Below are 26,859 nucleotides of genomic sequence, written 5' to 3' on the forward strand. Positions count from 1 at the left end.
AATTTCTGATCGCTTGAACGATTTTTCGCTAGAACTTGGACCGTTAGTGACCACCTTTAGAATGGAACGGAAGCAGAATGCACAGTCTTGACTGGCATGATTTTTCCGGAGCCTGCATACACTGCAGAAGCTCACAAAATCAGTGCAAGCCTATGGGAACAGACAGTGTCCATTCTCACTAGGCTGTTTCCCCCTCCATTCCAGGTCTGCTCACCTGTCTTCTGTGTCTTTGGTCACCATTTGGGTCCTCTGCATGCATTTAGTGCTGCTGAGCTCCTGGACAATCCCCGCTATCTAAGTCCCAGCAGAAGGGCTATCAGTGATTTCCAAAGACCAATGGGAATCCTCCAATACACCAGGGAGGACTCTCATTGGATCAAAACGTTAAGTGAGAATCCTCCCTGTTTCTAGGTAGAATTCCCATTGATCTATCCAATGGTAGTCTTATGTTTCTGCCTGGGCGTTTTTTACTTACCAGCAGTGCAGAGGATTCGAATGATGGCGGATGCACAACAGTGGTGTGTGAACATCTTGCCAGACACTGTGATGGGGCTGTTAACACATCGCTGTGCATTAGGTGCTAGTGTGAACCTAGCCTAAAGGTTCTAGTTCTGTTCCAAAGAATTCAGGACAGTGTTCTGAATGCATAAGCTCAACCCTGCTGATGATTGCTCCAGAACTGCAAGTCATTTAGGTACAGTATTTGGAATTTTTCCTCCAAAAATTGCGCTCACGCTACTGATTCTGTGGATTCGTCGGGTGGGTGCAATATCAGGCCAGGTAGGGCATATTCTATCTTGCGTGCTTGTTGTGTGGTTTTTTTGGGGGTGTTTTTTTTGTTTTGTTTTTTTTCTTCTTCTTACTAACCCCCACGTATGATATACTTCTGCACTGCAGCAATAGACATGAGGTGTCCGCTAGAAACTGGCTCACCATTGTCTTAGCTCTGTGGGTACCTTTTGATAGCATATGTGGTACATAACTATGGATTTACTGGCAAAGAAAAAAACACAGAAAGCTAGTGCTTTTTCAGAAGATGAATCATTTTCAGTTATGTTTCCAAGGCATTGGAGAATGAAAGTGAATGCCTGATTGATTGCAGTCGACCTACTGCTGCTGTTATGTTTCACCGGCTTATGTAAACCTTCAGCGATGACTGCAGGTCCTTAACATCACAAGGCGTGCATATACAATCCCTCTGATTGTTGTCCATTAATCCTACTTACTATTAACGGTTTAAAATGTGCCCACCTCAGGAAGCACAGGGCTCGGGGGAATAGCGGGTGGGGCCGTGAGGAAGGAATAGTCTTCCCTGTTGTACTTCCCATGACACACTCTAGAGACATTGATACACGTGTGCAGCTTGCTGGGAATGACAGACATTCCTGGAAGTATGTACATATTGCCAGTCCCTTTTTATATTGTCTTTCATATGTAGATGCCGTTTAGCTTTAATTTTCCCTGTTCTACACCCCCCCCCCCCCCATAGTTGCTTTTGATTACTGATTGCTCTTCCCCTTTTTAGAGAGTGTAGAATAAACTTCTCCATAGCTGTAGGCGTGTGTGTGTGTGTGTTCATATGCATATGCAAATATTTGATAATCTTAACCACTTGGGTACCAGCAGCCTCTGCCCCCTTAAGGACCAGAGGCTGCTGGTACGCTAAAATGGCGCATCCCAACGAATCGCCGCAAAAATCTGCCGTTCACCCTGCTCTGTCCCCGCCACAGGCTGCGCTCTCTGACGTCTCTATGACGGCAGAGCGCTGTGCGCCGGTCATGAGCCGCTTTCATTGGCTCCTGACCCTGTCACTCAATGTAAGCCAGTGGGAATGGCTTACAGTAATGACGGGGCCAGGAGCCAATGAAAGCGGCTCCTGCCCGGCTCACAGTGCTCTGCCGTCAGAGGCAGCAGGGCGAACAAATTTCGGCGGGGAGAAAGCAGCGGGAATGGCGGGGACGCGTGGCGAAAGGGCCGTAGAGCTTACGTCCAGTAAGAACCGCAGCGCCCCCTGCCCGACGTAGATTTGTACTGCGTCGGTCCGGAAGAAGTTAAAGCCAATGGTTACCAGTTCAAAAATAAAAGTCAGATACTCACCTAAGGAGAGGGAAGGCCCGGTCCTAATGAGCCTTCCCTCTCCTCTTCCGGTGCCCTCGGTGCTGCGCTGGCTCCCCCGTTCGCGTCCGCCGCCGCAGGGACTTCGGAGGTCTTTGGGAGCACTCGGGCTTCTGAAGACGGGCCGCTCCATGCTACGCACGCGCGAGTGCGTCATAGAGGGCGCTTGCGAATGCGTAGTATGGAGCGGCCCATCTTCGGGAGCCCAAGTGCTCCCGAAGGCTTCTGAAAGCTCCCTTCGGCTGCAGAAGTGGCAGTATTTGACCGAACTGGTCGAATACTGCTACGGGGGATCCTGCGTGGGACCGGGCACCGGGAGAGGAGAGGGAATACTCTCCTTAGGTGAGTATCTGACTTTTTTTTATTTTTGAACTGGTAAACATTCACTTTAAAGTGATGCCAAGGTGAAAATAAACCATTGTTTATCCTCCTCCTAAATATGACTTTTTAAAGTATCCTATGGTTTTCTTTTATATTTAAACATTTACAAAGTAGGTTGACTGTTTTCAAACAGTACTTGTGGATAGCGCTTCCCAAGGAAAAATATGAGGTTCAAATCATGCGAGACATGATTAGATGTTTTTGACTAATCAGATGTCTAATTGGGCAAAAACACTGTGTAATGTATGGCCAGCCTGACACAGGCATTTGTCCATTATGCTCAGGAAGAAATTGTGCTTGTTGCCATGGAAAAGCTCTATACACTGCTGTTTACAGCTATCTAAAACGCTATTACAAGAAAAGGATTCTATTTGTACATGGTCTGTACTAAGCCATAAGCACACATTGAAGATTTACACTTAAAAACAGTGGATAAATCAAGAGTTTAAGATGTGGTGCCAGGTGATTATTTTGTACGCTTCTCCAGATAAGAAAAAAAAAAAAAAAGCATTTTGGCTTTTTGATTTGAAACTTCTTTATGCAACCTGCAAATTTTGCAGCCAGGAATTTCAAAAATGTCACTTCTGTGTGCCCAGTAAATACCAACCATAATGCACCTACTCAGGTTAATGGTTAGTCATGTAAATCATTCCTTTAAGTATATCTCATATAAAATAATTCTCGGTGTTTATGGTTCACCGTAATTAAAGTTATCTATCCTGTATCACTTCTTTGTTTCCCCCCCCCCCGTTTATAGGATGTAATGCAGCACCAGCTACTTAAAGTGGACCCAAATCTTGCACACCACACAATGAAAAGTTTTTATTCCACATATACATGCTGTAGAAATTCACTACACTAAGCTAGTATATAAAGTTAGAGAAACCGAGAGCCCAATATAGTGTAGTATGTTCAGCATAAATATAGTAAAGATAATTAGTGAGAAGAATATACTCACAGACCTGGGTTACCACAAAGGCAACCACTGTATAGGCAGGTGAGGAGATTAGACTTGTCCTCACTCAGGATTAAGAAGTCGCTCTCTGTAGATCAGAAAAGGGGTAGATCACCCCTCCACCAGGGGTGGACACGGTACAGCAAAAGGAGAACAGAGGCGCCAGCAGGGCAAAAGTGGATAAAACCTTTAAAATTTGCTTGGAGGAAGCGGTGGTCTTACCTCCATAAAGCAGACACGAAATATTTTCTGTATAATAGTAATCACATTTATTATATAGTACCCCAAAAATGCAATGCATTTCGCAGGCCACGCCCGCTTCATCAGGCAATAAACGCGGGGGCAAACAGAATTTCAGCATTAGCAGGAGTAGCGCTACTCCTGCTACTACTGAAATTCTGTTTGTCCCCGCGTTTATTGCCTAATGAAGCGGGCGTGGCCTGCGACACGCGTTACATTTTTGGGGTACTTTATAATAAATGTGATTACTATTATACAGACAGTCTTTCGTGTCTGCTTTATGGAGGTAAGACCACCGCTTCCTCCAAGCAAATTTTAAAGGTTTTATCCACTTTTGCCCTGCTGGCGCCTCTGTTCTCCTTTTGCTAAGCTAGTATATGTTTTGTTTACCTACATAAACGTGTAATTGCCTTATTAGCTGTGAATGAGAGCAAGCCTCTCTGCCTGTACTGGAAAATACTGAGGCTTAACCCTTGCTCCCAGAAAGTTAATCCTGTTAAAACTTTAGCAGTTCTGTAAATTTTAATGACATTTCCCCCCCCCCCCTAAAGGTAATCATGCAGTGCCTAATCTTTTAGAGCAGAGAGCAATTTCTGAGTTTAGATCCACTTTGAAGTCCACCTGAAGTGAGAAGAATTTGGAGGCTGCCATATTCATTTCCATTTAAACAGTGCAAATTGCATGGCTGTCATACTGATCCTCTGCCTCTCCTTTTAAAAACATGCAGGCAGATCAGATGTTTGCCTGGATTTGGTGCAGTCTTGACATGGATCAGTTTTTATTGGGCATCTGGTTGGTTTTTTTTTTGTGTTTTTTTTTTTTTAATAAATTTTGCTAGCACACGGTCAGTGCGATGTGTCCTGCACTCCAGAATTATCGCAGCCTCCTCAATCTTGCGGTTTGTTCGACAGAACGTGCCAAACAGATCTGTTCTAATGGCGCGATGTGAATGGATCCTTTTGATTAGCATATGATCCATTCACCTCAGGAGTTAAACAGACCGTTTTTGGTGCCAATGTGAACCTGGCTTTAAGGTTTGTTTAATAATAGCAAGGGAGTGTCATTGGGAGTCAAGGTGACATGGAGAGCTCAAATCTGCCTTTGTTGCAGTACCTGAGGCCTGAATCTTATGTATTTATACCAGGTTATCCTATTCCTTGTCTTGAAATACTATAATGTTTTGAAATTTGTTTTTGTGTTTAGAATTATGGTCTGCAATTTGTCTGGACCTCCATTTCTTCAAGCGAACTTGAAGGCAGAGGGGTAGCGACGCACCCATATTTATTCCCTTTTTAATACCAGTCCTGCTCATCTGTTGGGCTTCAGTAATGTCTGAATTTGCAATCCTGAAACAAGCATACAGGTAGTCTGATTTTTATCAGAAATGTCTAATCTGCATGCTTGTTCGGGTAAATGGCTACAAGTACTGGAGGCATAGGATCTGGACAGTCAGGCAATGTGTATTAATGTTAATGTCAGCCTCCATATCTCTCACTTCAGGTTCCCTTTAAGGCCTCATTCACATTATGACAGTATGTCTGCTACACTGCATTTTCCTATAGTGGACAAATGTGCAGAAAAATGCCCATGTGTTCCTACGAGCCATTTCACACATCTGTTGTCCATTGTTATCCACTTCTATCCTCTGCTTCGGAGTGTCAGCGGACCGAGGAGCAGTGCAGCTATTCCATACAATATGGAAACTGTACACTTCTAGCATTGTGGGGACCCAGTCTAATGCTGGGAATACACCACCAGTTTTTTGGCAGATAGATTGCTCGATGGGTAATGTCCGATAGGTCTGATCTGATTTTGATCGTTTTTTTTTCAAAAAAATGTTCACAGAAGAGAATGGAAATCAATCAGAAAGTAAATCTGCCGGAAAAAAATTGTGTATTCCCAGCATTAGTACAGCTGATCACAAGCCAAGTTTTAATTTTGAAGTTTGTGTGCCAAGGGCTGCCCATGTCTTGTTACGGCTTACTTACAGGCACAAACCATCTAATGGCTTACAGATCTTATAGTAGTTGCTCAGTCAGACCTGTGCACCTAAAAATCCCACTTTAATAAAAGTTTGCTTGAATGTCCTTAAGCAGCCTAGATAAAGGAGTTAACCCAAGCTATGGATTTTATCTGTGTTCTGGATAATACTGGGAATGGTTGAGACCTACGTTCTGTCCACTTTCTATTGCTTTTCTAGGTTTGCATTGATGGGATTTTCTTATGCTTCCTTCCCTGGCAATAGGAATAGGAAGTGTCTTAAACTCTCCAAACAGGACACCAACAGTAATAAAATCTTTTTGTGGACTAGGAAAGTGTGTGTGTGTGTTTATATTTTGTTTTGTCTTGTGTCCCCACTAAAAGGTGTCTCAGTTCTTGCCTCATTAAAGTACACCTGAGTGGAGAGGGATATTGTGGCTGCCATATTTATTTCATTGGGGACAACAGACAGTAATAGAAGCACAAATGCTATAAACATTCTTTAAAGAGTTTAACAATCCAATTGTAAAACATGGGAAAAACTGTTCCTAAGCCTCGTACACACGCCAGACTGCAGGCAACGACTGATCCGTCGGCACCTTCCGCTGGGCGGGTTTGTAGCAGACAGTCCAGCCTCTCTCTCTCTCTCTCTCTCTCTCTCTCTCTCTCTCTCTCTCTCTCTCTCTCTCTCTCTCTCTCTCTCCTCTCTCTCTCTCTCTCTCTCTCTCTCCTCTTCTCTCTCTCTCTCTCTCTCTCTCTCTCTCTCTCTCTCTCTCTCTCTCTCTCTCTCTCTCTCTCTTCCTCTCTCTCTCTCTCTCTCTCTCTCTCTCTCTCTCTCTCTCTCTCTCTCTCTCTCTCTCTCTCTCTCTCGTCATCGATTTACAAAACAGTAAATCTGCCAGAAAATCTCATTGTGGGTACCTAGCATTACACCGTAATTTATGATATTTAAAATATTAAATATTATGTATGCTAAATATTTATTTATTTTACCATTTTCTGATCAAACACAAATTTCTTTTTGTAGGTCTGGCAGTACTCTGAGAAGATCACTTCTGCGTCAGGTATTCAGTCTGTTGTCTGTCTATGTTGCTAGAGTAAATATTTAAGAAGAAATGCAACTTTCATTTTTAAATGTCCTTAATTTATAAATGCAAACTGCACAAGAGTTTATAGGTTCTTGTTGTATTTTAATTTAAGACTGCTTCAGTCTGTAGTCATCTAGGAGTTTGTAAAATCTGCCAGTAAGCTCAGTCTGCTCGGTTAAGGTACTGTTTTGCCATGAGACAGCTTGGAAATTTTACCTTGCTGCAGGAGTAATTGACTAAAGGGAACCTTAACTGAACGGGGGGGGGGGGGGTAAAGAGTTTACCAGCCCCCTGCAGCAGTCCTGTGCCCTCGGAGCCGCTCTGGAATCCTCCGGTCCCCCGCTGTCACTTAGTTTCGTTTTGACGACTCACCAGTCGGCCGTCCGCCATGCGTATTATTGGACGCATTCCCTACTGCAATTAGCGCTGTTGCGGACTGTAACACGTACAAAAATATGCGTTGCCGCATTCCGCACGCGTAGATATGCAGCAACGTATTTTTGTACGCATTGCGGCCCGCAACCACGCTAATTGCAGTAGGGAATGCGTCCAATAATACGCATGGCGGCCGGCGGACTGTTGAGTCGTCAAAAACGAAACTAAGTGACAGCGGGGAACCGGAGGATTCCAGAGCGGCTCCGAGGGCACAGGACTGCTGCAGGGGGCTGGTAATAGCCCCAGGTAAGTGAAACTCTTTACCCCCCCCCGTTCAGTTAAGGTTCCCTTTAGGCTGGTTTCACAGTGGGACGTTAAAGTCCCACGTTAGAGCAGCCAGTAACGCAGCCTAGCTCACAGCACTGTAAAATCAATGTGCTGTTTCACAGTGCACACGTTGCGTTAGATAGTAACGCAGCACGTTTAATACGGAAAATTGTATACTCACCTACGGTAATTTTCCTTTCCTGATGCATCCATGGCAGCACATTGGGTAGTGGTTCCGCCCCCACTACCTCATTGGACCAGTAGATATTTAAATGAGTCTGAGAGGAGGTGCTCGCTGTTTTTGTAACTCTCAAACTCACAGAATATGGGTGGGACCCATGTGCTGCCATGGATGCATCAGGAAAGGAAAATTACCGTAGGTGAGTATACAATTTTCCGTATTCTTTATGCCTCCATGGCAGCACATTGGGATCTAACTAGTAAATAAATAGGGAGGGAGTCAAAGGTATGCTTCAAAAAAAGAACAAAAATTTTTATTTCACAAGGTAGACATTGAAGAAGAGATAACAGCTCTCCCAAACTCAAGAGATGTTGATGATGATACATCCACTTTGTAGTGTGAGATGAATGTGTTAATGGTGGACCAGTTTGCCGCCTGGCAAATTTTTGACACGAAGACATTCGAGTATGCCGCCCAGGAAGATGGCACGCTTCTAGTCGAATGCGCCCTGACGTCCACTGGTGGCTGTAAGTTGATAGCCCTGTAGGATGACTGTATGGTCTTACCCACCATGATGCTATAGTCCTTGAGGTAGCTGCTTGACCTTTTATCTAGCCTGCTGGAATCACAAACAGATGATCCGACTTCCGTATTGGCTCTTTTGCCGCGATATAGTGCGTCAAGGTTCTAGCCACATCTACAGTAGAGGAAATAATTATTTGACCCCTCACTGATTTTGTAAGTTTGTCCAATGACAAAGAAATGAAGTCTCAGAACAGTATCATTTCAATGGTAGGTTTATTTTAACAGTGGCAGATAGCACATCAAAAGGAAAATCGAAAAAATAACCTTAAATAAAAGATAGCAACTGATTTGCATTTCATTGAGGGAAATAAGTTTTTGAACCCTCTAACAATAAAAGACGTAATACTTAGTGGAAAAACCCTTGTTTGCAAGCACAGAGGTTAAACGTTTCTTGTAATTGATGACCAAGTTTGCACACATTTTAGGAGGAATGTTGGTCCACTCCTCTTTGCAGATCATCTCTAAATCCCTAAGGTTTCGAGGCTGTCTCTGTGCAACTCTGTGCTTGAGCTCCCTCCATAGGTTTTCTATTGGATTAAGGTCCGGAGACTGACTAGGCCACTCCATGACCTTTTTTTTTTTTTTTTTTTTTTTTTTTTTTTTAATATATTCTTTATTTATAGCAAAAATATAATTTTACATATATCATATCACGTAGAAAACCTTTCTTTACATATCATCTTGCTTTCCCATATTTTACTACTTTAAAATCCAGTAATAATTCTTGACTATTAGATTATTTTCAGACACTCCAAAAATCTCTGTTTCTCAAGTCCCAACTACCATATAGCCTTTCTCTTTGCGCCATTTCTACCAAGTACCCTTATTTCCTTTCATTTTCTTCCTCTCATTCTAGCTACTCACTTTTTTCTCATTCATCTGGGATTCCACCCATCTCCATTCGATATCACTTGCACTCCATTCAGTTTTAACTCACTTACATCATACATACCTAGCTCATACACAAGTCAGGGAGAGGAGGGGAGGGGGGGTGGGAGGACCGGGGCCCCATTTTTTCGATTCTCAGTCTATTCCCAGTTAATCCTATTTATTGATCCCTTAAGAATGCCCCTCTATTCCTCTTGTTCCTACGTACTTATAAAAAAAATTTTCTCTTCGGATCTAATAAATTCTTCCCACTTTCCCCAAATTTGTTTTACCTGCTCCTCCTTCTCCCTTTTCTCCTGGACCAATTGTTCCATATCAAATATATGAGATACCTCTCTCAGCCATTCTCCAACTGTTGGAGTGTGGGTCGTCTTCCACCATCTTGGTATTAATATTTTTGCTGCATTGACTAAGTGGTTTATTCCTGATTTCATATATTTCCTTATACTCATCGAGTTAGCGTGTAAAAGAAAGAATCCTTGCTCGTCTGGTAGTTCCCATCCCACTATCTCTCCAATGTATCTTCTTACTTCCCTCCAATAAATTTGAATGTTCTCACAGCTCCAAAATATATGCATCAAAGTTCCTCTTTCCTTACCGCATCTCCAGCACCCCTTATCAGCACCCACAAACATCTTTCCCAATCTGGTGGGGGTGTAATACCACCTACTAACCAATTTTACTCCTGCTTCCTGAATCCTGGTGGAAACTGAGCTCCTGTGCATAAGGCACAGCACATTTCTCCATTCCCTATCTGTAAGTTCTCTTTGTAGGTCTCTCTGCCATTTAATCCTCCAATTTCCCGTTAGATCTTGACCACCATTCAACATATTATATATTTTAGATAGGGAACCTTTGCTATTTCCGCCCTCTATGCACAATCTCTCAAAGGGGGTTAGCTCTCTAGAAAACTCCTCCTTTGTCCCCAGTCTCCTGAGAAATGACCTAAACTGCATAAGGCTCCACCATTCCCTCTCATTGGTCTGTGGATCTTTAAGGAATTTCGTCAGGGGTTCCCACTCCCCTTTCCTCACCAACATTCCCACTCCCCTTTCCTCACCAACATTCCCGCCCTCAATATTTGCGATCCTCTCCAATGTGGGTAGGAATTATTTTGATGCCCCTGTTTAAATTCTGGGTTATCTAATATCGGGAGGAGTGGGGAGGGTCCATTAATCAGTTTACATTTCTGCCTATACAAATATAGTGTCTTTAATGCATTATTCATAAAACCTCCTGCCATATGGTCACTAATCACTCTTTTATTCAACCACGGTAATCCTACCAAAGGGACATTTGTTAAATGCTGCTCTATTTCCGTCCAAATTTTTTCTTTTTTCTTTTTATGCCAGTCTACAATTCTATTTAAAGAGGCTGCAGCGTGATATAGCTGGGGATTCGGAACCGCAAGCCCACCTTTCTCTTTGGGTTGTGTCATTATTTGTACTTCATCCGTGGTGGTTTAGAATACCAGATGAATCCTAAAAAATTCGCTTCTCAGAGACACAAAGAAGGAGGTAGGGACTGCTATAGGCAACGATTGGAATATATATATATATATATATATATATATATATATATATATATATATATATATATATATATATATATATATATATATATATATATATATATATATATATATATATATATATATATATATATATATATATATATATATATATATATATATATATATATATATATATATATATATATATATATATATATATATATATATATATATATATATATATATATATATATATATATATATAGGCATAATGTTCATTTTTAAGATGCTGATCCTTCCAAACCATGAGAACTCGGGTCTATTCCAGCTACTCAAGTCCTTCTTCACTTCCTGGGCTATAGTTTTATAATTACTTTGATATAGTGTTTGAGCATCCGGTGATATATTTATCCCTAGGTATCTCAGTGTAGATGTCACCCACTTTATGGGAAAATTTTCCTTAAGTTGTTCTATTTCTCTCTGTTCCATAGCTACTCGCAGGGCCTCACATTTCTCCCAATTAATCTTGAACCCTGACAATTGTCTATACTTATTGAATTCCCTCAAAAGACATGGCAGGGAGACCCTGGGATTCATTAGGAAAAACAGGAGGTCATCTGCGAATCCTGCCACTCGATGTTCCCTATCTCCTATTTCTAGTCCCCTTATGTCTGGGTTTGCTCTAATCCTTCTCAAAAATGGTTCTAATGTCAACACGAAGATCAGTGGAGAGAGGGGACAGCCCTGCCTAGTCCCATTGTGGATCCTCAGGTGGTCTGACAAGACCCCGTTGACTTTTACTCTTGCCGTCGGGTTTGAATACAAGGCTAATACTCGCGTCGTCATATTCTCCCCCAGTCCTATATGACTAAGGACTGCTTTCATGAAGTCCCAGTCTACCCTGTCAAATGCCTTCTCTGCATCCGTCGAGAGGCACATGACAGGGGACCGGGACTCCTTTGCTTGCTGCAGAAGCATAACTGCTCGGGTGACGTTATCCCGTGTCTCTCAGACGGGCCTGCACATGTGCCTTCTTGAGCAGGGGGACCTTGCGAGCCCTGCAGGATTTTAATCCATTGCGGTGTAATGCGTTTCCAATGGTTTTCTTGGTGACTGTGATCCCTGCTAATTTGAGGTCATTCACTAACTCCTCCCGTGTAGTTCTAGGATGCTTTTTCACCTTTCTCAGAACCATTGACACCCCACGAGGTGAGATCTTGCGTAGAGCCCCAGAACGAGATCGATTGATGGTCATTTTGTGCTCCTTCCATTTTCGAACAATCGCACCAACAGTTGTCACCTTTTCTCCCAGCTTCTTGCTAATGGTTTTGTAGCCCATTCCAGCCTTGTGCAGGTCTACAATTTTGTCTCTGACATCCTTGGACAGCTCTTTGGTCTTTCCCATGTTGGAGAGTTTGGAGTCTGCTTGATTAATTGATTCTGTGGACAGGTGTCTTTTTATACAGGTGACTAGTTAAGACAGGTGTCCTTAATGAGGGTGACTAATTGAGTAGAAGTGTCTAACCACTCTGTGGGAGCCAGATCTCTTAATGGTTGATAGGGGTTCAAAAACGTATTTCCCTCAATGAAATGCAAATCAGTTGCTATCTTTTATTTAAGGTTATTTTTTTCGATTTTCCTTTTGATGTGCTATCTGCCACTGTTAAAATAAACCTACCATTGAAATGATACTGTTCTGAGACTTTTCATTTCTTTGTCATTGGACAAACTTACAAAATCAGTGAGGGGTCAAATAATTATTTCCTCCACTGTAAGGTGTGTATGGCCGCGTTTGCATCTTCCCTAAATACTGGCAATGATAGTTCTTGATTTATATGATAAGTCTTTGCCACTTTTGGTAAAAAATGCTCCACTGGCCTAAGTTGTACTCGATCATGAAAGAAGAGCAGGTATGGTTCTCTGCAACTCAAGGCTCCTAACTCCGAAACCCTTCGGGCCGATGTTATTGCCACTAAGAAACATGTTTTTAAAGTCAAATTCCATAGTGACGAATCCTGTAATGGCTCAAAGGGGCTTCCCGTCAGGAGATCCCACTGTGGATATACAGCTTTCCTTGGAGGCCTGATTTTGATGACTGCCAACATGAACTGTTTTACTAGCGGATGGAGGGACCATCTATAGTCTGTTAATGCCGAGATTGCTGAAATCTGTACTCTGATAGCACTGTAGCTAAGACCCTTCTCTACTCCTGATTGAAGAAAGGCTAGAAGTTGTTGTGCCTCTGGCCGTAATGGGTGGAAAGATGAGGTTGCCGCAAACTCTCTAAATTTTATCCCAGATATTATGATAAGTTCTGTTAGTAGAAGGTCTTCTAGCCTGGAGAAGAGTGTTTATCACTTGTGGATTACATCCTGTGTTCTCAAGTTTCCTCCTCTCATTCTCCATACCATCAGGTTGAGCCGGCCTGGATTGGGATGCAAGATTGGCCCCTGCGACAGAGTCTTCTTGACCGGTATTGGAACCGGACTGTGTGTTGACATTTGGAGTAGTAATGAAAACCATGGTCGTCTTGGCCAATTCGGGATTATGGCCAGCACTATGACATCCTCCTGTTGTAATCTCTTGAGGAATTTGTAAATCATTGGTACCGGTGGGAATATATATGCAACCTGAAAGTTCCATGGAACTGTCAAGGCGTCCACTGCTTCTGTGCCCGGGGAAGGGTATCTCGAAAAAAATCTCGTCAATTTCGCATTCCTGTGGGATGCCATCATGTCTATCTCCGGCTTCTCCCATAAAGAGCATATCATGCTGAATGTCCTGTGATCCAAAGACCACTCGTTGTCCAGAATCTCTTTGCTTAGATAGTCTGCTTCCGTGCTCCTGGGATATATACAGCCTTGAGTGATGTCAGATTCTCCTCCGCTAGCTGAAAGATCTGATCTGTAACTGCCATTAGGGACTGACTGCGCGTCCCTCCTTGTCTCTGTATATGGGCCACTGCCGTCATATTGTCTATTCTCAGTAGGAAACGCTTGTGTTGGATCTGACTGAGGAAAGTCTGTAAGGCGCACAACACGGCTTTCAGCTCCAGAAGGTTTGATGACTGGAAGGTTGTATCCACTTCCCAGCTGCCTTGAGCTACCAGGCCTCTGCAAGTCCCTCCCCATCCTTTCTTGCTGGCATCCGTCGTGATTATAATCGGCGGATCCGGGGTAATTTGAACGTGTTGACGAATGGCAGTGTTGGACATCCACCAAGCCAGACTGTGCTTCATCTTTTTAGAAATTAGTATATGCTGCTCCATGCATTCCTTTTTCTATTGCCAAAGGAACCCCTGTTGGAATCCCCGAATATGCCAGTGGGCCCACGGCAGCATAGGAATGGTCGCTGAAAGGGTTCCCAGCAGCCTGAGGCAATCTCTTGCTGTAGCCCAATTCCGATCCATTGCCGACCGTACCCGTTGCTGAATTGTCTGGATTTTTTCTTCCGGGATGGATATTGAATTTTCCAGTGTCCGAAATTGGGCACCTAGGAACACCATGTCTTGGCTTGGTTCTAGTTGGCTTTTTTCTTTTATCAACCAACCGAATCTGATCAGAGTCTGAACAAGAATCCGTCTGTGCCTGAGGAGAACTTCTCGACTTTCTGCTAACAGTAAGATATCGTCCAGATAATGGTAAACTCGTAGGTTTTGGACTCTTAATGTGGCGATGACTGAGACAAGGATTTTCGTGAAAGTTCTTGGGGCAGTCGATATGCCGAAAGGCAGACCTAGGAACTGGAAATGTAGTTCGCCGACTGCGAACCTCCAGTATTTCTGTAGCTCCGTTTTTATTGGGACATGCAGATACACGTCCTGGAGGTCTACTGATAGTAGCCAATCTCTGCAGAAAACTGCTTGAATTATTGACTGCAGGGACTCCATCTTGAAGCTGTCTAGATTTATTAAGCGATTTAGCCTCTTTAGATCTGGACGCATCTTTCCTGATTTTTTTTTTTTCCCCTGAACAAAGAACCGAGGGGAATAAAACCCCTCTCCTCTTTGCTCCCAAGGAACCGGTGATATGGCCTGTTTTTGCATCAATTCCTCCAGATAGAACAAGATGAGTCTCTTCTGATCTGAGTCTGGTACTCTGGTAGGGATGAAAGTCCTTGGGGGAATAGTTTTGAAAGTCCAGGAGTGGCCGACAGATATTGTCCTGTTTACCCAACATGAGTCTATTTCTGACCTCCACACATCTTTGAAAGCCTTTAAACGTGCTCCCACTGGTGTCTCCTGGACCCGGAAATTGTCAAAAAGACTTCTTTTGATTGCTTGAAGGACCTGCCGACTTCTGCTTGGTTAGAGACTGTAAAGTGCTTTGTGTGCTCTTCCAGTTCCTTTTGAAGTTCTTGCCTGGCCGGTATGATCTGGCATTCCTGTATCTGTTCTGCTGTGAACTAGAGGGATTCTGTTTTGATGGACGTCTGTCCTGCGGTAGTAAACCAGATTTACCCCCAGTCACTTTGGAAATGGCTGTATCCATTTTTTCACCGAATAACGATTTTCCATCAAATGGAATCTTACACCATGCTTGTCGGGAGTTTGGATCGGCCGACCACGACTTCAACCAAAGTGCTCTCTTGGCTGTTACAGAATAGAGCATGGAACGTGAGGCACATCTTACTACGTCAAAAGCCACTTCTCCAATAAAATCAGCTGACAGCTTTAGATCTTCCAAGGCTGAGACAATTGCGTCTTTGTCTACATCTGAATTTATTGCCGCCTCTGTTATCTGTCCATGACCTGACTGCCTTTCCAACTGCAGCTAGAGACACAGCTGGTTTACAAGCGCCCCCAGCCGACAAATATGACTTCTTGAGGTCTAAATCCGCCTTTCTCAGCAGGACATCTCTGAAGGACACACAGTCATCTAGTGGTAGAGTCCTATGTTTTTCCAGTCTTATCACCAAGGCATCAGTGACTGGCACGTTATCTAGTGATTTAGATTCTTCTGTCGGTAACTGATACAGTTTCGACAATCTGTTAGTCAAAGGTGGCTTTTTCTCTATTTTTTTGCCATTCCTCTTTCATCACATCTTCCATCTCTGCAAGGAAAGGAAAGGATTCCCTTGATTTATTTAGGTGGGTATAATATCGCCTTTTCTCAGAATCAGAATCGCTTTTATTCGCCGAGTGCGCTGTTTGGCACCCCCGGAATTGGTTGTGGTACACATGGCAATGGCGGAGAAAAAGACATAAATACATAAATACATGCATTTACAGGAATATTCAGCATAGCATTGGTGCAGAGTGTATTGTTACAGGCAGGGGCTAGTGTCAGTGTTGGCGACTGGAGAACTGCGTTGTACATGGGCTAAGCTTGAGGGGACCAGGTGGGAGAAGTGTTTGGGGGGAGAGTTCAGGAGTAGGACTGCCTGGGGAAAAAAGGTGTTTCTACGCCTCGCGGTTCTGGAGCGGACTACTCTGAAGCGGTGGGCCGATTGGAGGGGCTCAAAGAAGTGGCTTCCCGGGTGGGAGAGGTCTTGGGAGATCCTGCTGGCTCTTTTCATCATTCTGGCAGCGTGGAGGAGATAGAGAGGGGGCAGGATCGTGCCGATCTTTTACGCAGCGCTGATTACTCTCTGAAGTTTGTACTTGTCTCTAGCGTTGGCCCCCGTGTACCAGACAATGATGGAGGAGCAGAGGATGGACTCAACTGTTGCGGAGTAGAAACTGGTGAGCAGGACACGCGGGATGCCAAATTTCTTCAACTGGCGCAGAAAAAATAGCCTCCGCTGGGCATTCTTCTGGATTCTGGTGGAATTTTGCCCTCATCTTAGGTCACTGGTGATGGTGGTGCCCAGGAACCGAACACTTGGTGCCCTGGAGACTTCAGTCTCCTCAATGAGGACTGGTGGGGGGGAGTTTTCTGAAGTCTACAATTAGTTCGACAGTCTTGGATGCGTTGAGGACGAGATTGTTTTCCTTGCACCAGTTACAGATCCTCTCAATCTCACTGCGGTAGGCCTGCTCTTTGTTGCTGCTGATGAGACCGATGATGGTTGTGTCATCCGCGAATTTGATGATCTTAACTGAGTCAGTAGTAGAGGTGCAGTTGTTGGTGTAAAGGGAGAACAGAAGTGGGGACAGTACACACCCCTGCGGTGCCCCTATGTAGGTGGTTCTCACACTGGAGGAGCAGTTACCGAGCTTGACTTGCTGTGTTCTGTTCGTGAGAAAGTCCCCAACCCACCTACGGAGGGATGGGTCGACCTCAAGTTGCGCAAGGTTGTTGAGCAGAAAGTCCGGGTGAATGGTGTTGAAGGCCGAGCTAAAGTCCAAGAGCAGGATTCTGGCATAGGAACCAGGTCTGTCGAGATGCTCTGTGATGTACGCCAGGCTGACATTGATGGCATCCTCAACTGACCTGTTCACCCTATACGCAAATTGATGGGGATCGAGGAGGGCATCGGTGGAGCTTTTCAGGACAGCAAGAACTAGACCTTCATGATGATGGGAGTGAGGGCTACGGTCTGAAGTTGTTGAGTTCAGTGTTTCCTGGTTTCTTGGGGACTGGGATAATTGTAGACATTTTGAAGCAAAGGGGAACCTTGCCTTCCGCTAGGGATCTATTGTAGATGGAGGTAAGGATGGGAGCTAGCTGGACTGCACAGGTTTTTAGACACATTGATGACACACCATCCGGGCCTGCAGCTTTCCTTCGGTTGAGTTTGCGGAGTTGACGCAGTACATCCTCTTCCTGGACTTTAATAGACGCCGAAGCATCGTCGTGCCCCAGAGGGGATGGGTGGAGGGGGGATATCCTCCGGTGTGGTGAGGTGCTCGAACCTACAATAAAACTCATTGAGTTCCTCAGCCAGTTGTATGCCAGGGATCGCCTGTTGGTGGGCGGATTTGAAGTTGGTAACTGCCCTAATACCTTTCCAGACCTCCCGGGAGTTGTTTGACTGGAGACTGAGCTTCAGCTTGTCGGAGTAGGCCCTCCTTGCAGCTTTTAGTTCCCGGTTCAGAGTGTTTCTGGCCTCCCTGAACTCAGCTGGGGTGCCGGACTTGTGCGCCTCCTCCTTGAGTTTCCGGAGTCGATGCAGTTTGCTGGTGAACCAGGGCTTATTGTTAGGGAAGACCTTGAAGGTCTTAGTTGGGATGCACGACTCTTCGCAGAAGCTGATATAGGAGGTAACATTCTCTGTCCATTCCGCCAAGGTGGGTGCCTGCAGGGCCGACCAGTCCGTGCAATCCAAGCATGCCTGCAGCTCCAGCTTTGCGTCCTCTGTCCACTTTTTGACAGTCCTAGTGATAGGCTTGGTGGATTCCAGGAGCCTGCGGTAGGTGGGGATCAGGTGAATTAGACAGTGATCAGAATTCCCCAGGGCAGCTCCCTGGGTAGCCTTGTACGCATTCTTTTGTACTGTGTAGCAGTGGCCCAGGGTGTTGTGATTCCTGGTGGGGCAGGTGATGTGCTGCTTGTACCGGGGCAGTTCCTGGCGGAGGTTGGCACTGTTGAAATCCCCCAGGATGATGAAGAGGGCTTCTGGAAGAGCAGTCTCCCACCTCAGGATGCTGTCGCTAAGAATTTGCAGGGCGCTCTTGGTGTTCGCGTCGGGGGGGGGACATAGACTCCAAAGAGGACAAAGGATGTAAACTCCCTGGGTGAGTACTGGGGCTTGCAGTTGATGGTCAGTAGCTCAACGTCTGCGGAACAGATCTTACTGAGGATGGTGGTGTTGGTGCACCAGGAGGTGTTTATGTAGAAGCATATGCCTCCTCCCTGCTTTTTCCCAGAGAGAGCTTGATCTCTGTCTGCTCGAAAGATGTTGTGGCCTGGCACCTGAAGAGTATTGTCCAGGGTACTGTCCCCCAGCCAGGTTTCAGTAAAGCAGAGAACCGGGGTGTGCCTGCCAGTTAAGGGCTTGCTCCCTAGTAGAAGAAGCAGTTCGTCTATCTTGTTCGGGAGTGAACGCACATTCGCTAGAAGAATGGCTGGGACAGGAGAGCGAAGGCCCTTCTTCTTGAGTCTCACAAGTGCTCCTGCCCTCCTCCCCCTGTGGCGGCGTTTTCCCATGGCGTGGTATGCAACCAGCTTTTTGATGTGGGCATTAACCACATCGCGCAGGGGAGCATCTTCGTTGTTGTGGGCTAGGGGTTCCCAGTGCAGCAGCTCCTCCCTGGTCAAGGTGACAATGTGCTGGGAGAGGGGCTGTTCTTGGCCCATTTCGAGATCAGTTTGGTGCTAGGCCAGGCTGAGCATGCAGTGCAAGGCAAGAGGATAGCTTCAGCGGCGAGCAGAGAGGGGCACGGATAACCGATGGCCGACCAGTCCTAGTTAGTCCGCGGTGCAGAACGGCATACAGAGCAGGCCCAAAGGTAATTATAGGTGCTGTTAGAACCATTTCGGTACCAGTGGCAGACAGTGCAGGCACACTGGTACTAATTTAAGGTGCAAGTGGGTATACAGAACGCAAGTGGGTCATACAGAACAGGCCTAATAGTAATAATCCGAGGAGCCAAGTGGCATACGGGCACAATAGTGTTTCCGAGGTGTGGGCGACATGCAGTACAGGCACAAGTAGTGTTCTGAGATGCAGGAGACATGCAGTTCAGGCACAATGGTGATCTGGGGTGCAGGTGGCATACAGAACAGGCACATCAGAAATTCAAGGTGCAGAAGCATACAGTACTGGCATGAGTGATAAGCTGGGGAGCAGAGTGGCAGACAGAACAAGCATGGTAATCCTAGGTGCAGAGGCAGAAAGAGTTAGCTCACCGTTCAGAGGGCAGGCCCAAAGTGCGTCTCACTGTTCAGGCCTATGGTCCTGGTCCCCAGTGGGTGCTGAAGTGATGCTGGGAAGCTGGTCTGCTGGGGGGTGGTTGGAGCCAGAGGGGCTGCTCTGGCTGGTGGTATAGGAGGAATGTTTGCTGCCGGCGGCTTGTCTGCTGGGACGGCGGGGGCCTGGTGACCACTAGCTCAGACAAAGCCCCCTGGCCACGTGCTGATGTTTTCCTGGGTCTGAGAAGTGGCAGCCGAGGAATGCCCCTCAAACAGCGTAGGTATCCGTGGCGGCGATGGGGAGGCGGCAGGAGGCAGGGCAAAATCAGCTCCGGTAGGGGGGGGCCAGTCGGGTCCACAGCGGAGAACAGCCGGCCGGGATGTGCAGGTCCGGCCTCGTGGAGCTGGTGATGCAGCTTGTAGGGGAGGAGACGTACCTCGGGAGGTTGGGAGAGCAGGCCAGGCCACTTGCCACTTTCCGGCAAAAGAAATCCTGGTGAGCGGTTGCTGGCAGAGGATTCCAGCTGGAGAGGGGAGATGGCCAGCCCGTGCCCGTTAAGGTGCTGGCATCGGATGGGCGGAGAACAGCAATGGCTGCTGGAGTTAGTGAGGCTGCGGGGGGCCGGGGAAGCGGTGGGTCCAGTGTAGCGGCGCCAGGTGGGATCCTGTGTCTGCGGAGGCTGGAACGGAGAGCAGAGCAATGGCGGCAGTCGTACCATTTGCAGAGGACCGATGCGGCGGCGGGAGTCAGAGGTTGAGTCGGCGTGGGGGGGACGATATGCGGTCCGTGCAGGATCTAGTTGTGCCAGGTGAGCGGGTGATCCTTGGCTGATAGGAATAACTAAAGAAATACTAAAAACAGCTGCTAGAAACTACTAAAAACTAAAGAGAAGCCAGGAGCCATGTGACCGAGGTGACCCACACAGGCGCCATCTTGGTCTTCCTCGATGCTTGAAGTTTTGAAGTTCCTTGCCTCACATCATCATCCGATTCCCATTGTATGGCCTCCTTGACTGATTTTACAAATTGTTGCACCAAAGCGAAGTCAAATCCACACTGTAAAGTATCTTCCAATGTAGGGTCAGCCGCCATCGATGTCTGTGGCTGTTGTCCATCCACTTGGGTTAGTGGAAGTTTTGTGATGTAAGACTGCATAGACTCTTGTACCGCCCTTTTAATTGGCTCCGATTACATCTAAAGGAGATTGTGCTGGTTCTCCAGACATTTGGCTGAAACAAGATGCACACACTAGTTTCCCAGGTAGAACAATGTCTCCACATGCCTAGCACCCTAGTGTTTTCCGTGCATGAGGCTCTGGAGAATAGCGGCGTCTAGGTGATCTGATACGTCCATGAGACGAGTAATGATCAGAGCGGTGCCGCCTGCGATGAGAACGGGATCTGCTCCTTGACCGACTTCTGTCCTTGTTCTTTGAGCGGTGCTGGCGAGGTGAAGAAGACTTTTTCGTTGCTTTCTTTCCTTCTGTTCTTGGAGGTGGTCGTTCTCCAGGACTGAAAAAGCAATAGTCATATTATGACTAGTCTGTTCATAAACTCCCAAAGATACACATATACTTACGTTAAATGCACCTACCTATCAACAGTACGCTGGTCTTTATTGAGCGCAGCAGTGTCCAAAGGAAGATCAGATAGATCAGGCAGTGCAGGCAAAGCAGGTCTGCAACAAAACATTAGAAATAGGAAGGATTTGTGAGGCAAAAGTAGCCAGGAAAAAATGTCAGGATAGCAGAAACAAGTTATGCAGTTATTCTAACTTACTGTGCTGTTTGCATGCTATCCGAATCCAATCCCTCTGAATAGGGACCCTCAGAGGCAGAGAGAGCGACGCAGCAGCGTCTGAATCAGCTGAGCCCGACATGGATGCAGCTGCAGAGCGTGACTCCTAAGCCCTGAGGCTTGAAACAGTGTGTGCTCTTAAGCGGCGCGCCCCCTTACCAGAATCGCCGCAGCGACCAATGGGAGACGCGCACGCGTTGTCCAATGGCTGGACGGGATACTCCCTGCGCTGTCATCCCTGGCCCACCAATCGTTCTCATTTCACCGGCGGCCGTCCAATCCGCTATCCATGCGGACGGAAGTACGCCACTGGCGCCGCCTACTGACGTCACTGTGCTCCACCACCGGCTGTTGAGCGCACGCTAAGCCACGAGGAAGACTAGAAGGAAGAAGAAGGTAGGAAAAAAAGGGGGGGGGGGGACACTGCGCAAAAGTACAGACTCGTTTAGAGTCTAAGTAGAGACAGGGTATAGGCTGCATCTTCCCACACACTATTAGTGTGCTCACCGCAAGTCCCCCAGAACCCCCAAGACCAGCAGAACGGGGTGCCCCTCTTAGACCCAATTTATAGGTCGGACAGGGGGCCTTCACACAGGGAAGTACGTGTGTGGGGACTGTAAGAAGACAGTCAGGTAGGTGCAAAAAGAGTAAAAAAATTCTGAGCTTTACACCCAGAATGCTGATCCTATGAGGTGAGGACAAAAAACAGACAGCGAGCACCTCCTGTCAGACTCATTTAAATATCTACTGGTCCAATGAGGTAGTGGGGGCAGAACCACTACCCAATGTGCTGCCATGGAGGCATAAGGAAACAAAGTGCTGCATGCTGTACGTTATACTGGGCAAGCCACGTTAGACTGCTTGCACATGCTCAGTAATGTTGGAGGAGGTCTCCCCTCCTCCACAGCCAGCCACATGGCTAATTAATATTCACTGCACCTAGGAGACTCGTGGTGGGACTGTAGTGTTGTCCGGATCATGAATGAATCGTTCATTTGATCCAGATCTTTTTTGTGAGTCGAATCATCCGGATCATCACAATGAAAGATTTGGTTCACAGTGGATGTCTGTCTGGAAGAAACAGGAACATACAGAATGTACAGTGCAGGGGAAGTCCTGTTCTGCTAATAATTTCACCCAGTCTGCTTCCCTAGTAAAATTATTCAAATGATTTGGTTCAAAGATCCAGATCTTTTCAATGATCCGAATCCTTAAAAAGATCCAGACTTCCTATCACTATCCTGGAGTGGCTGCTTTGAGAGCTGCATTTAACGCAGCTCAATCTGACGTCCAACTTCAACACCACCATGCGTTGCGTTAGGTGCACGTTATGCGACCTTAACGTCCCCTAAAACACAACGTCTTGGTGGGAAAGTAGCCTTAACCCCCTTGGCGGTATGAAAAATACCGCCAGGGGGCAGCGCAGCAGTTTTTAAAAAAAAAATTTTTTTTTTAAATCGTGTAGCGAGCCGAGGGCTCGCTACATGATAGCCACTGCTCAGCGGCATCCCCCCAGCCCCGCCGATCGCCTCCGGCGATAGGCGATCAGGAAATCCCGTTCAAAGAACGGGATTTCCTGGAGGGCTTCCCCCGTCGCCATGGCGACGGGGCGGAATGATGTCACCGACGTCAGCGACGTCGGGACGTCATTGGGAGACCCGATCCACCCCTTGGCGCTGCCTGGCACTGATTGGCCAGGCAGCGCAGGGGTCTGGGGGGGGGGGGGGCGCGCGCCGCACCGGATAGCGCCGATCGGGCGCGCGGCGGCGGCGATCGGGGTGCTGGCGCAGCTAGCAAAAAAAAATTATGTAAATCGGCCCAGCAGGGCCTGAGCGGCACCCTCCGGCGGCTTACCCCGTGTCACACACGGGGTTACCGCCAAGGAGGTTAAAGTGGCTCTTGATAATCATTTTAACGCCTGCACTAATCTACTGACCGGCAGCAGACTTTGGCCCTCCCATCTCCCGGTCTCTGTCAGCACCACTGCAGTAGTGTTACATGCACATAAAAAAAAATCAAGCTGAGATATTAATTTTTAAAAAGAGAAGCTGGTACAAAACTGCCCAAAGAAAGGAGTTGAATTGAAGGCAAGTTCCTGTAATAAGAGGAATAGCCCAAGAATAACACTTATCATATTCCTACTTGTGTGTTTTATGATTAAAATTCATAGTTGTTAAATTTGGACTGAAAAAGAATGTTAAAAGCAATGACATTAGCAGGAAAGTTAATATTTAGATGTGAGGCAGCTGATTTGGGCGCACCGCTGCATCAAGCGTTTTGGTGCCGGCGTTGCATGTCGAATATAGGCGCTCAGAGTTGGTTGGGCACCGCACAAATTGGCAAAAAAAAAGGCAATTTGGCCACTGGCATAAGCCGGTGCCCGAATTATGGTAGCTGTTCATTTTAAGTGGTCTTGGAGGAAGCCGCTATGGGAGTTCTGATGTGGGGCATGAAATCTGCATTAGAACTCTTATCTAGCCTTGTCCATATTTGTTATGTGATGGTGTGTTTTCTGTTCTCCTTTGGCTGTGGGGATGCTGTTCATTCTACCTTGTGCCTAGTATGTTCAAAATGTATCGACCAATTACATTTTTGTCTACTGATTGTTCACTTTCTATTGATATACAATGTCTCGCACCTTCGATGTTATACTGAGCGTGCTGAATCCCTTATGTTGTAATCACCTGTTATGGTGATCTGTGTGTTGATTTGTTGCCTTCAGCAGATGTGTAGATGCTCTCATAAAGCGCCTGACCTTCAGCATCCATCAGAAGATAGGGCTGCATTAATTTATAGCCTAGGCCATTTTCCTTCAAGCACTCTTCAGCACAGAACTGTGCATGATGATTTATAGACCTGATTATTCTAATGGCTTTTTGCTTCATTTGAAAGCTTTCTGCTGTTCCTGTCAACCAGTAAACAAAATGAAGCAGAGGTCCACGGTTATTTCTGCTCAGTGACTACGGACGCCCATCTATCTTGTTCATTCTGCTGTTTCAGGACATTCAAACATCAGTTTATCTTGGTGAATCCGTAGTTTACTTTCTGTTTGTAAATGTTTGGACACCACTGGCCGAATTACAGCTTTAGTAAATGTGACCAGTAAACAACTACTAGGAAATGAGGTGAAGAGCAACACCTCTACAAATTGTTATAGTTTTTGAGTGAACTTTAAAGAGAACCCGAGGTGTGTTTAAAGAATGTTATCTGCATACAGAGGCTGGATCTGCCTATACAGCCCAGCCTCTGTTGCTATCCCAAACCCCACTAAGGTCCCCTTGCAATCTGCAATCCCTCATAAATCACAGCCCTGCTGTGAGGCTGTGTTTACATCTGTAGTGTCAGTCTCAGCTGCTCCCCCGCCTCCTGCATAGCTCCAGTCCCTGCCCCCATCCCTTCCCTCCAATCAGCAGGGAGGGAAGGGATGCAGGCGGGGAATGGAGTTCTGCAGGAGGCGGGGAGAGCAGCAGACTGACAGTATAGAGATAAACACAGCCAGCTCTGACAAGCTGTTTGTCAGCAGCATGGCTGTGATTTATGAGGGATTGCAGAGTGCAGGGGGACCTTAGGGGGGTTTGGGATAGCAACAGAGGCTGGGCTGTAGAGGCAGATCCAGCCTCTGTATGCAGATAATATTCTTCAAACCCACCTCGGGTTCTCTTTAAAGCGGTATTGTCACCATAAAAATCAAATTTCAACAGCAACTGGTCTGAGTGTATTAAAGAGAGTCTGAAGTGAGAATAAATCTCGCTTCAGACCTCATAGATAGCAGGGGCATGTGTGCCCCTGCTAAACCGCCGCTATCGCGCCGCTAAATGGGGGTCCCTTCACCCCCAAATCCCCTCGGTGTAGCGGGGGAGCGCTTCCTGGTTGGGGCAGGGCTAACCGCCGCAGCCCTGCCCCACACGCGTCTGTCAGCGCGTATCTCCGCCTCTCCCCTTCCCCTCTGTCCTCCTTCACTGAGAGGGGCGGGGGAGAGGCGGCAATGCGCCGCTGATAGACGCGACTGGAGGCAGGGCTGCAGCCGTTAGCCCTGCCTCCAGGAGCGACCAAGTCTGTGACCAAGTGTTGCAGTGGGGGGTTTGGGGGTGAAGGGACCCCCGTTTAGCGGCGCGATGGCGGCGGTTTAGCAGGGGCACACATGCCCCTGCTAACTATGAGCTCTGAAGCGAGATTTATTCTCGCTTCAGAGTCTCTTTAAGTGATAAAGAGGCTAATCCTGCATTCAAAACTTGCAAAACTGTTTCTGCTGTTATGGTTTGGAGTTGTCACATACTTTAGGAGCACTGGCCCTAGTGCCAACAAACAGTGCCAAAGAGTTAAATGCTGGGAGTTCTTTTTATCTATATAATATATTCCTCCTCTTCCATTTATTTCCCTGCCTAGCTTTCTTATCTGAAACACCTCTGCTCACTTGTGTTTACAAGCAAGGCTGAGGTGACTCAGCGATTGGAGGATAAGTGTAACACGCGGCGGGGATACCGCCGCGGCGGAGAGCGTCGTGTCCGCCGCCTCCGCATCTCAGCTGGCGGCGATCCCCACCGCACTCTCGTTGCCAGGTCCTTCGGCCGCACATCGGGTAAGGGCTACGCGTGCGCGTGCCCAGCGGCAGGACCTTTATGCTCATAGACGGGGAGTCAGCTGACTCGCCGGTCAGCTGACTCCAGCCTAGCTGCCGATTGGTTGGGCGGCGGGGGCGTGCCTCAGGGACTCCTCGGCTACAAAAGGGCTGAGGAGTCACTCGCAACTAGTCTGCTGTTGCGATTACTTAGTGTTAGTGTTCAGACCTTAGTTAGATCCGGTGTGCTTTGATCTGGGAGGAAACCAGGGATTTCCCACAGTTTAGGATTGTGCATTATACTGTTTGATTTCTGTGTTTGACTCTGGCTTGTTCTGACTACTCTATCTCTCAGTGATTCTGTACCTTTGCACATCTGATCCTGTTGCCGACCCTGCCTGAATACCGTTCTGTCTCTGTCTCCTGAATCTGTACCTTTGCCCATCTGATCTTGTTGCCAACCTTGCCTGTTTATCGTTCTGCCTCTGCCTTCTGCAATTGTACCTGATCTGCCTGTCTGTTGCCGAATCAATTAGTCTGACCTCTCTACTCCCACCAGGGAGCCCTTGTCTCTGGTGAGGGGCTCCGTACTGTTAGTACCCACCAGCTCCTCTGGTGAGGTCTTGTTAAACCTAGCAGTACTAACTGTTTGCACGAATCACTGCATACAGTGCAATAAAGTGTGACTAAGGTCATGGTCATTCCTGAGTGTTGCTATATTTGTATTATTGGTGATTCTGCAGATCACCAAATAATCAGAACTTTGTATTTGCTGACACCAATCGTTACAATAAGACATTGTAGTTCCTAGTATACACATCAGTGGGAGTGTCTGAAGACTCTGGGAGGAGGGCAGCTAATGAATACACAATGAGCAAGAGAAGGGAGGGGGAAAACAAGAGTCAGGGAGGATATGATGTCAGCATTAGCTTGGCAAGATGGCCACTGCCTAGAATAGGATTTTCTGCTTTTCCTTTATAAAATTCACAGGAATCAGTACATGGATAGCACAATACATCTGTTATGTACGTAGAAGTAGTATTTATCTACTTATATATGTGTTTTATATTTCTAGTTTAGCATGGGTGTCGCTTGTTCTTTTAAAACATGTCCAATGGTAATTGTGGTTCAGCGGCACTGCA

The 26,859-nt window shown here is 46.5% G+C and overlaps 1 protein-coding gene across 5 annotated transcripts in view; it reads left to right on the plus strand.

Moving 5' to 3' along the window:
- The window catches only part of HRAS (HRas proto-oncogene, GTPase), a 125,874-nt gene that overhangs the window by 31,882 nt on the left and 67,133 nt on the right, over window positions 1–26,859 (plus strand). For all 5 annotated transcript variants that reach the window (XR_011024964.1, XM_068261727.1, XM_068261728.1 and 2 more), the window contains exon 2: window positions 6,699–6,735. The gene's annotated coding sequence lies outside the window, so the exon portion shown is untranslated. The remainder of the gene's footprint in view (window positions 1–6,698; window positions 6,736–26,859) is intronic.

The sequence above is a fragment of the Hyperolius riggenbachi genome, chromosome 11 (assembly GCF_040937935.1).
Source record: "Hyperolius riggenbachi isolate aHypRig1 chromosome 11, aHypRig1.pri, whole genome shotgun sequence".
In the NCBI taxonomy this organism is placed as follows: domain Eukaryota; kingdom Metazoa; phylum Chordata; class Amphibia; order Anura; family Hyperoliidae; genus Hyperolius; species Hyperolius riggenbachi.